General features: G+C 39.9%; 1 protein-coding gene across 1 annotated transcript in view; it reads right to left on the bottom strand.

Moving 5' to 3' along the window:
• The window catches only part of filip1l (filamin A interacting protein 1-like), a 54,560-nt gene that overhangs the window by 10,722 nt on the left and 31,499 nt on the right, over nt 1–12,339 (bottom strand). The gene's annotated exons all lie outside the window — the stretch shown is intronic.

A 12,339-nucleotide genomic window follows, 5' to 3' on the forward strand; every position in this document is an offset into this window, starting at 1 on the left:
TTTCATTGCACAACGGCCACCATTAATGATGCATGCTTGGTTCCCAAAAACTGGTGGAAACGCGGGTCGGTTCTCAAAAAAAGGTTCACCAAGGTTGGAAGTAACCATGACAGGACTCTTCTTTTGTTCTTTTGGTGGAAAAGCGCTAGCAGATTTTTTTTACGATCCAGGTCCTTCTTGCTGTTCAATTCTAAGAAGCATTAACCAGCGAACACCCAACTTACTACAAAATACAGTGTGTTGTGGTTAACATTAGATTAAATTAGATTCAACTTTATTGTCATTGTGCAGAGTAAATAAGTACAAAGCCAACGAAATACAATAGCATCTAACCAGAAGTGCAAGATAGAGATTATTTACATATATTACAGTTAAAATGCAGAAGTGACTAATGGAAGGTGACTAAAGTGGCTACATGTATGGGTAATGGATGAGAATAAATAAGTAAAGTATACAGTGTATCACAAAAGTGAGTACACCCCTCACATTTCTGCAAATATTTCATTATATCTTTTCATGGGTCAACACTATAGACATGAAACTTGGATATAACTTAGAGTAGTCAGTGTACAACTTGTATAGCAGTGTAGATTTACTGTCTTCTGAAAATAACTCAACACACAGCCATTAATGTCTAAATGGCTGGCAACATAAGTGAGTACACCCCACAGTGAACATGTCCAAATTGTGCCCAAAGTGTCAATATTTTGTGTGACCACCATTATTATCCAGCACTGCCTTAACCCTCCTGGGCATGGAATTCACCAGAGCTGCACAGGTTGCTACTGGAATCCTCTTCCACTCCTCCATGATGACATCACGGAGCTGGTGGATGTTAGACACCTTGAACTCCTCCACCTTCCACTTGAGGATGCGCCACAGGTGCTCAATTGGGTTTAGTCCATCACCTTTACCTTCAGCTTCCTCAGCAAGGCAGTTGTCATCTTGGAGGTTGTGTTTGGGGTCGTTATCCTGTTGGAAAACTGCCATGAGGCCCAGTTTTCAAAGGGAGGGGATCATGCTCTGTTTCAGAATGTCACAGTACATGTTGGAATTCATGTTTCCCTCAATGAACTGCAGCTCCCCAGTGCCAGCAACACTCATGCAGCCCAAGACCATGATGCTACCACCACCATGCTTGACTGTAGGCAAGATACAGTTGTCTTGGTACTTCTCACCAGGGCGCCGCCACACATGCTGGACACCATCTGAGCCTAACAAGTTTATCTTGGTCTCGTCAGACCACAGGGCATTGCAGTAATCCATGTTCTTGGACTGCTTGTCTTCAGCAAACTGTTTGCGGGCTTTCTTGTGCGTCAGCTTCCTTCTGGGATGACGACCATGCAGACCGAGTTGATGCAGTGTGCGGCGTATGGTCTGAGCACTGACAGGCTGACCTCCCACGTCTTCAACCTCTGCAGCAATGCTGGCAGCACTCATGTGTCTATTTTTTAAAGCCAACCTCTGGATATGACGCCGAACACGTGGACTCAACTTCTTTGGTCGACCCTGGCGAAGCCTGTTCCGAGTGGAACCTGTCCTGGAAAACCGCTGTATGACCTTGGCCACCATGCTGTAGCTCAGTTTCAGGGTGTTAGCAATCTTCTTATAGCCCAGGCCATCTTTGTGGAGAGCAACAATTCTATTTCTCACATACTCAGAGAGTTCTTTGCCATGAGGTGCCATGTTGAATATCCAGTGGCCAGTATGAGAGAATTGTACCCAAAACACCAAATTTAACAGCCCTGCTCCCCATTTACACCTGGGACCTTGACACATGACACCATGGAGGGACAACGACACATTTGGGCACAATTTGGACATGTTCACTGTGGGGTGTACTCACTTATGTTGCCAGCCATTTAGACATTAATGGCTGTGTGTTGAGTTATTTTCAGAAGACAGTAAATCTACACTGCTATACAAGCTGTACACTGACTACACTAAGTTATATCCAAGTTTCATGTCTATAGTGTTGTCCCATGAAAAGATATAATGAAATATTTGCAGAAATGTGAGGGGTGTACTCACTTTTGTGATACACTGTATAAGCATAGCAGATATATACGTACAGTATATACATTATTGTTGTGCTGGTGGAAGTAGTGCAATAGTGCCATGTGCAAATTTGCAAAATACTGATGGTATATACAAGTGAGATGATACATTTGTAAAAAGTACAGAGTTCAATGTGGTACAAAGTGCACATTGTTATATATGTTATATATCATGTCATAGGGAGAATTTTCAGCAGCTGGTCAGGACTAGTGTGGAAATAAATTGTGCATCTTACAGGCATTTGAGTAAAACTCTGTTCCCCTGCACCACACTCAAAATAATAATTGACCAACATATTGGAATGGGACGTTCAACAACTTTAATGTCAAACACAGTCATGGACAATTTTGTTGTCTTTGGGCTGTGGGAGGAAACCGGAGCTCCCGAAGGAAACCCATGCAGACACAGGGGGGAACATGCACCTGGGGATCGAACCCAGGACCTCCTTGCTGTGAGGCGACAGTGCTACCCACTGAGCCACCGTGCCTCCCCAATTTCAAATTCAGGCCACAGGGCTTCTACATCAGAGACTGATGTGCTATATGACATATGACCAATTGTTTGCTTCAAATTTAAATTAAAATTTATTTTATTATTTTATTATTATTAATAAAATTTAACTTTTTTGTGGAAATAGTTATTTATTTAAATAAGTCCTCATGTTGTTAGACTCAAAAAGGTCAACATGGTTTTGTGCTATTCCATTAATGCTGTTGACTTATGCGAACAATACACATTATACTTAATACAGCAGGTTTTAGCAGTATAGTTACAAAATAAATGGTGCACTTTACAGGCATTTGAGTAAAACTCTGTTCCCCAGCACCACACTCAAAAAAAGTTGGGACATGGCCAAAGTATTTGTGAGAATTTACATAATAATCGAGCCACAAAATTAGAAACAGGTATTATGATTGGATATGATGTTTTCTACCTATATTTTGTCCGTTAAAAAATCCTAACATAAAATTGCAACAGCTTCAAACATGAGACCAACACATTGAAATGGGACGTCCAAAAACTTATGGTCAGGTCCATATTTATTTATTTATTTATTTATTTATTAGTATTTTAACGTCATGTTTTACACACTTTGGTTATATTCATGACAGAAACGGTAGTTACTCATTACACAAGGTTCATTAGTTCACAAGGTTATATCGAACACAGTCATGGACAATTTTGTATCTCCAGTTTACCTCACTTGCATGTTTTTGGGCTGTGGGAGGAAACCGAAGCTCCCGGAGGAAACCCACACAGACACGGGGAGAACATGCACCTGGAAATCCAACCCAGGACCTGCTTGCTGTGAGGCGACAGTGCTACCCACTGAGCCACCGTGCCGCCCCAGTTTCTCATTTAGGCCACACTAGTGTCACAGGGCTTCTACATCAGAGAATAATGTGCTATATGACATATGACTATAATAATGGATATTTATTTACATAAGTCCTCACGTTAGACTCAAAAAGGTCTACATGGTTTTGTGCTATTCCATTAATGCTGTTGACTTTAATGCGTACAATACACATTATACTTAATACAGCTTGTGTTAGCAGCATAGTTACAAAATAAATCAAATAAAAAATTGACTGTGCTCAATAAATAAACTACTAATAGAACAGTCTTTTTGATGGATCCTTAATCTGCCGAAAATTATACAAATGTAACCATAAAGCTTGATGACTTTTTTGTAAAATTAACAGCAAAGTATATTCAAATAAGCTTTAGCTAGATAAAAATGCTGCTGTACAAAAAAAACTGCAGAAATGCTGACGACAATGTACTCTTTTTATTATTTTTAAACTTCACTAGTTGAGCACTTTGTTTAGTTCATACATATACTGATCAGCCATAACATTAAAACCACCTCCTTGTTTATACTCACTGTCTATTTTATCAGCTCCACTTACCATATAGAAGCACTTTGTAGTACTACAATTACTGACTGTAGTCCATCTGTTTCGCTACATACTTTTTTAGCCTGCTTTCACCCTGTTCTTCAATGGTCAGGACCCCCACAGGACCACCACACCACTATTATTCAGGTGGTGGATCATTCTCAGCCCTGTAGTGACACTGACATGGTGGTGGTGTGTTAGTGTGTGTTGTGCTGGTATGAGTGGATCAGACACAACAGCGCTGCTGGAGTTTTTAAATACCGTGTCCACTCACTGTCCACTCTATTATACACTCCTACCTAGTTTGATATAAAGTCAGAGACGATCTATCATCTATTGCTGATGTTTGAGTTGGTCATCTTCAAGACCTTCATCAGTGGTCACAGGACGCTGTTGGCTGGATATTTTTGGTCGGTGGACTATTCTCAGTCCAGCAGTGACAGTGAGGTGTTTAAAAACTCCAGCAGCGCTGCTGTGTCTGATCCACTCACACCAGCACAACACACATTAACACACCACCACCATGTCAGTGTCACTGCAGTGCTGAGAATGACCCACCACCCAACTAATACCTACTCTGTAGTGGTCCTGTGAGGGTCCTGACCATTGAAGAACAGTGTGAAAGCAGGCTAAAAAAGTATGTAGAGAAACAGATGGACTACAGTCAGTAATTGTAGAACTACAAAGTGCTTCTATATGGTAAGTGGAGCTGATAAAATGGACAGTGAGTGTAGAAACAAGGAGGTGGTCATAATGTTATGCCTCATCAGTGTATATAAAGTCTCTATTTTTTTTTCATGATTGATCCCTCTAGCCTAAAAAAACAATAAAACATGGCTGGTGACCACGAGGCCACTAAGGCTAGCTCGGTACACCTGAGCGACCGAAGCCTGGCATGCTGGGCCAACCGTGTATGTCTTTAATAATTCTTTGGCAGGCTAGACAGGCAGTAAGATGACGAATCATGCATGTTATGATGAATGCATTGGGAGGGACTTTTGTTTTCTCAGAGCGCCTACTGTTCAAAGTCTGGAAAGCTGGTTTAATGCTGCTTTAGAAAAATATAAAACAAATAAAAGATTATGCTCGGGTACACCATCGGACACTAACAGGCCATGGCATGATTTTGTGTTGTTCTTGTATTAGTGTTCCAGGTGCAGCAGTGCCACTGGAATTTTTAATACTGCTTCAACTTACCTCTTTATTAGGAACATACAGCCTGTTCACACTCGATAAAGGAGTATAGCTATACACTATAGCTATGTTTTATCAGTGGATACTTTCTGATTACATGATGAGGTGTTTAAATATTTTAGCAACACTGCTGCACCTGCTACACTTACACTAACCCACCGTCATTACAGTACTAAGAACCCAAATAACATCTGCTCAGTGGGGGCTCTATGAGAGTCTTTATCAATTGATAAATGGGCAGATCAACATATGAGCAAAAGTTGAAATCATTTGCTGAATATACACTGATCAGCCATAACATTAAAACCACCTCCTTGTTTCTACACTTACTGTCCATTTTATCAGCTCCACTTACCATATAGAAGCACTTTGTAGTTCTACAATTACTGACTGTAGTCCATCTGTTTCTCTACATACTTTGTTAGCCCCCTTTCACACTGTTCTTCAATGGTCAGGACTCTCCCAGGAACCACTACAGAGCAGATATTATTTGGGTGGTGGATCATTCAGAGCAATGCAATGACCCTGACATGATGGTGGTGTGTTAGTGTATGTTGTGCTGGTATGAGTGGATCAGACACAGCAGCGCTTCTGGAGTTTTTAAACACCTCACTGTCTCTGCTGGACTGAGAATAGTTCACCAACCAAAAATATCCAGCCAACAGCACCCCGTGGGCAGCGTCCTGTGACCACTGATTAAGGTCTAGAAGATGACCAACTCAAACAGCAGCAATAGATGAGCGATCGTCTCTGACTTTACATCTACAAGGTGGACCAACTAGGTAGGAGTGTCTAATAGAGTGGACAGTGAGTGGACACGGTAATTAAGAACTCCAGCAGCGCTGCTGTGTCTGATACACCCATACCAGCTGTATCACTGCAGTGCTAAGAATGATCCACCACCTAAATAATACCTACTCTGTAGTGGTCCTGACCATTAAAGAACAGGGTGAAAGGGGGCTAACAAAGCATGCAGAGAAACAGATGGACTACAGTCAGTACTTGCAGAACTACAAAGTGCTTCTATATGGTAAGTGGAGTTGATAAAACAGTGAGTGTAGAAACAAAGAGGTGGTTTTAATGTTATGGCTGATCAGTGTATGTCAGCCAAAACATTAAAAGTCATGTACTTTGTAAGTTAAATAAAGGTTCAAGAGAAATAAAATCACAGATTTTCATTTTTACTGCATTTTACAAAACTTCCCATGTTTTCTAAAATTTATGTTTATATATATAATAATTTATAATTATTTATTCTCCCAGTGGTTTACTTATCACGTCACTAGATACACCAATGATACAGTTAAGTAGAAGCTAACAACAATCAAAACTGACATTTCAAATCATTATGTCTCTGAATGCCTGGTGTATATGTTCATCCAGTACCATAGGACCCCTTCTATATATTAAATACACTATTACATGTCAGGAAGCGGGTTGCCACAGGTTCAGATTTCAGGTTCAGATTATAATCGCGTGGGTCACAAAATCAACCACCCAACACACAACAAAATTAAATCTGGCAACCCCAGAGAGAAGCACATTTAAAATGCTGGGGAGAACCAAATTAATTTGATGGTTTACAAAGTTCTATAATCAAAGCTATAGCTGGTTACTTCTCTGCGCCCATATAACAAGGCTACTTAGACTGCACCGAGTAAAAAAAAAAATACATGGAACAAGGGTCATTCGCCAAGGTTGGGAAGAACATTCAGCTATTATAAAACCATCATAAAAAAAAGAGGTCTGTCATAAATGTAAAGCCTGCTGTGTACAATCGAACAAACTTTACATTTTGATTGGCTAAGACTAAGAATTGTAATCAGTGTATGACAGCAAGCTTCTAATTCATTTGGGTTTTCTGTCTGACTATTATATTTAAGAACACAGTTTGATCTGTCAGATGCTTGATCTTGGGACCTGAAGGTACCTAGAAATGGGGCGCAGAGAAGGACCTCTAAGGGCACAGAGAAGTCGCAAACTGTAACCGCTAAGCTAGAGGTTTAAGGTCATGCCACAACTTTGAATATGCTGTATGTCTAGCATTATACTTGTATCATAAGTAAATGATAAATCCCACAACAGAAAAGAACTCGAAACTAAAGTTCTCAAAAATATTTGAACAGTTGCTTTATGCAAACTTCTGATTATGACTAAACATTTCAACAAAGGTCTGCGACAATTGTAATCTAATGCTGAATGCGAATCATTTTAATTAGGTACAAAGACCTAATTATGCAACACTTATCAGTTTGTGACAGTTCATTTCTTAATAAAGTTTTTAAACAAGTTTTTTATACTAATATATTTTCTAGCATTAATATATTTACATCTATATACATATATATATATATATATATATATATATATATATATATATATATATTTACATATACACATCTCAGTTCCAGGCTGTATGCATTCCTACCTGAGTGTCTTGTCAGCGTGAAAATCTAGCGAGATGAAGCGGCCCTAGCATAAGCGATGTGATCATTCCAGCAGGAAACGCAAAAACTGAGAGATGGTCTCACTGTGTGCTGACTGCCTATGGAGCATTACATCATCATCCTGCCCTTATATGGAACTTTCTGCTGAACGGCCTCTTACAAGGGTGTGTGCTTATGTTTGTCACAGTCTAGGAAAAATGTGTGTGTGTGTGTGTGTGTGTGTAGCATGTGTGAAAGAAAGCATGTGCTAGCGATAAGAGATCAAGCCCGAAAGAAAAATAAACAGTTGGTGGACGAAATATTGGAAACAGCTATCAATGTATTTTTGTCAAGCAGCTTATGAACAGAAGGCCCAGCTTCTTTCCCAGGAGAACTTCTCGAAATGCTTCCGTCATGCTCTTGCAGAGGTCCAGAATGGTTATGTATGAAAAATCATCATGTTCTTTGAAGTGTTTTTTTCTAGCACTGAAATATCACCAGTGGGTTGTTAATCCTGTTAAATTTCTTCCTATAGATCTTTAACCATACTTACACCGATCAGCCATAACATTAAAACCACCACCTTGTTTCTACATACATTGTCCAGTTTATCGGCTTCACTTACCATATAGAAGCACTTTGTAGTACAGTTACCGACTGTAGTTCATCTGTTTCTCTGCATGCTTTGTTAGCCCCCTTTCATGCTGTTCTTCAATGGTCAGGACTCTCCCAGGACCACTACAGAGCAGGTATTATTTGGGTGGTGGATCATTCTCAGCACTGCAGTGACACTGACATGGTGGTGGTGCGTTAGTGTGTGTTGTGCTGGTATGAGTGGATCAGACACAGCAGCGCTGCTGGAGTTTTTAAACACCTCACTGTCCTTGCTGGACTGAGAATAGTCCACCAACCAAAAATATCCAGCCAACAGCGCCCCATGGGAAGCATCCTGTGACCACTGATGAAGGTCTAGAAGATGACCAACTCAAAAAGCAGCAATAGATGAGCGATCGTCTCTGAATTTACATCTACAAGGTGGACCAACTAGATAGGAGTGTCTAATAGAGTGGACAGTGAGTGGACAAGGTATTTAAAAACACCAGCAGCGCTGCTGGGTCCTATTCACTCATACCAGCACAACACACACTAACACACCACCACCATGTCATTGTGAGTGCAGTGCTGAGAATGATCCACCACCTAAATAATACCTGCTCTGTGGTGGTCCTGTGGGGGTCCTGACCATTGAAGAACAGCATGAAAGGGGGTTAACAAAGCATGCAGAGAAACAGATTGTAATTGTAGAACTACAAAGTACTTCTATATGGTAAGTGGAGCTGATAAGATGGACAGTATAGAAACCAGAAGGTGGTTTTAATGTTATGGCTGATCGGTGTATTTTTGAATGGCCCAAGCTTTGTGTTCTTTACACCAATCTATGCTTCCTTGTGCATTAGCCTTTAATTAGAAAAGCTTTGTGAAGCTTATAGTACAGTTTTGCAAAAACCCAGTCATGCTTTTATTTGTTGGTATTTTGTGGTTGTCATTTAAGGTCAGATTTGTTTTTATGTGCTGTTTCTATTCTGTTTTTCACTATGTGCATGAAAATAATCCATTTACATCCTTTTACAGTGTGCATGTGCTGGTTTAAAGAAAGACTAAAGAGGTAATTTGTAACAATGTTTCAAGGCCATAGCCATGAATTGAACACTGTGGGGGGAAGGGGGATGGGGTCCTGCCAAACCGTTTCTAATGGAAGCATAGAAGGTTGTTAACATTACTCAAAGCTTGTGAGTTTTTTTATATCATTATATTAAAGGGACATTTTGAGCATATGTAAATACTGTGATTAAGGCCTTTTTTATAATTTGCACCCCATCTTACTTTACCTACCCATACTTATTTTCCAACAAAAGAAAAAAACTGGATTGAGGCAATTTATCCCATTCTTCAATTAAATATTGATTTATTGATTGATTGGTATAATATTTAATATTCAATAGTGTCTCCAATAACCTTGGTCACTTGTCTACATGTGTCAAAACATCTGTGAGAAATCTTGGTGTTATCTTTGACTCTGACCTCTGATTTGATAAACAAATCAACTCTGTGGTAAGGAATAGCTTCTTCCAGCTCAGAAATATTGCGAAGATGAAGCCTTTTCTCTGCTATTCTGACCTGGAAAAAGTTATTCATGCATTCATTTCTGCAAGAATTGACTACTGTAATTCTCTGTATATTGGGATTAGTCAGTCTCTGTTGCGGCGCTTGCAGGTAGTCCAGAATGCAGCAGCAAGGTTACTGACTAATACCAAGAAAAGAAACCATATTATACCAGTCCTTGCCTCACTACATTGGCTGCCTGTTCAGCACAGGATTCATTTTAAAGTGCTTTTATTTGTTTTTAAAGCGCTTAATGGTCAAGCCCCGGCTTATCTCAGTGGTATGCTTTCTCCCGCAACCGCACAGCGATCTTTAAGATCAGCCACTCAGAGTTTGTTGACTGTTCCTAGGGCTCGTTTGAAGCTAAAAGGTGATCGTGCATTTGCAGTTTATGCTCCGAGGCTATGGAACACTCTACCTCCTAATATTCGACAAGCACCTTCGGCCGCTGTTTTTAAATCACTCCTAAAAACATAAGCTGGCATTTGAACAGTGAGGAGCCGTGTTAATTTTAATTGTTTAGTCTATTTGTATTTGTTTTATTTTGTCTCTTACTCTGTATTTTTATTTGGTTCTTACTTTTTTAATATATTGTTGTGTTATGTATGCTTATTCGATGTACAGCACTTTGGTCAACGTAAGTTGTTTTAAGAGTGCTTTATAAATAAAATTTACTTACTTACTTACTTACTTAATTTAGCTAACTAATTATTTTAAGCTGTCTTAATGAATTGATTCAATCCAATCTTAGAGAGAGGCTTAAGAATATTCTATGCTATACCCGAAACTGAAATTTATCTTTAGAAAGCGCCAAAACCTAACCTTAATTTTTGCATTTCTAGTATAGCCTTTATATGTAATATAAATTCAAATGCAAACGTAATGTTTCAGTGTACAATGTCTTTTTTGTTTTACCTTCCCACATTTAATTCTGAAACTTTCTTACAAAAAAAGAAAATAAAACTCTTTTCATAAAAACAAATACAACAATCTTTACATTCTTGGATTGATGCCGTATATCCCATTCCTCATGGCAGATCCTATTAAGGAAAAGTTCTTCGCAGATGTTTAGGCTGGGCTGTACAAGGACCAGAGTTGCCACTCCTTGGGATTTTTCCCAAGTTCTTGAGATTTGGGGGATCGACTTGGGATTTGGGGATTTTGCCAAGTAATCTTGGGCTTTTTAATTTGCACTCAAGCAGTTAAAGCAGTTACTACTACTAAATAATAACCTTTGGTTGTCGCTGGCCATTTCGTGAGTGGCACTGTCGCCTCACAGTTCGATCCCCGGGTGGGCCCTTTCTGTGTGGAGTTTGCATGTTCTCCCCGTGTCTGCATGGGTTTCCTCCGGGTGCTCCGGTTTCCTCCCACAGTCCAAAGACGTGCAAGTGAGGGGAATTGGAGACATATATGGTTCGATATAACCTTGTGAACTGATTAATCTTGTGTAATGAGTAACTACCGGTTCTGTCATGAATGTAACCAAAGTGTAAAACATGACGTTAAAATCCTAATAAACAAAACAAACAATTATATTAGACTGGACACTCTCTAGGTTTGAAAGACATCAATATTTTTTTTATATCACAATTTGTAAATATTAATACTGATAATGATCCTGCTTTTTCTTTGCCAGTTAACTCAGAAGTTTTTGTACCCCTGGAGGATAATGCTGCCAGCATAATGCTGCCACCACCATCTTTTACCATAGGGGTGGTATTACCCAGGTGCAGTGCCTGTTTTCTCACATCTAATGAGACCAGGGAATCTTTTCCGCAAGCCGTCATTTACTTTGTAATCAACAGTGGCTACCATCTTACCACTCTGCCATGAAGGCTTGATTTATGGTTGTTCATCCAACAAGTTCTCCTATCTCTGCACATGGCTTTTGGAGCTCTATTAAAGTGATATTTGGGTACCCTCTTACCTCCAAGTTCAAAGCCATTCCAGCCTGGATGCTATATTTTAATACAGTATTATGGTATGTATAGCGTTAACAATAATAGGAAAAAAACACTCTTGCACTGTTTAAGCGATATAGGCTACTTTACATATTAAGTTCCACTTAACATTCCATTATGAAATTGCTGCCATTTTTTCAAATTTTCTCGTTTTTACCTTCCAAATTTGCCCTTTTACTTCCGTGTTGAAAGCCCTTCCAGCCTGGATAGTATTTATAATAATAGAAAAAGGTGCCCAGGTGGCACAGCAGGATATTTCGCTAGCCACCGGTCGGCATGGGCACCATCTAGGGGGCATAATTGGCAGTGCCTGCAGCAGATACTAATTGGCCACCGTATCTGCAGGGTGGGAGCCGGACTATGTGTGGGTGGGTCTTCATGCGCTGTGTAGGGACCCTGATTGGCGGAAGAGACGCCTGTGCAAAATGCAGGGGCGAGAAGAGGAGGGCTGTACACGTGTCGGAAGAGGCGTGTGCAGCGACGTGCTCTCCTTGGATGCAATCTGGTATCTCTCAGCAGCGGAAGACAAAATTAAGTGCGGTAAATCAGGAGGAAAATAGGGAGACAATGCATAAAAAAAAAAAAAAAAAAAAACAATAATAGGAAAAACACTCCTGCACTGTTTAAGCAATGTTT

The sequence above is a fragment of the Trichomycterus rosablanca genome, chromosome 27 (assembly GCF_030014385.1).
Source record: "Trichomycterus rosablanca isolate fTriRos1 chromosome 27, fTriRos1.hap1, whole genome shotgun sequence".
Taxonomy (NCBI): domain Eukaryota; kingdom Metazoa; phylum Chordata; class Actinopteri; order Siluriformes; family Trichomycteridae; genus Trichomycterus; species Trichomycterus rosablanca.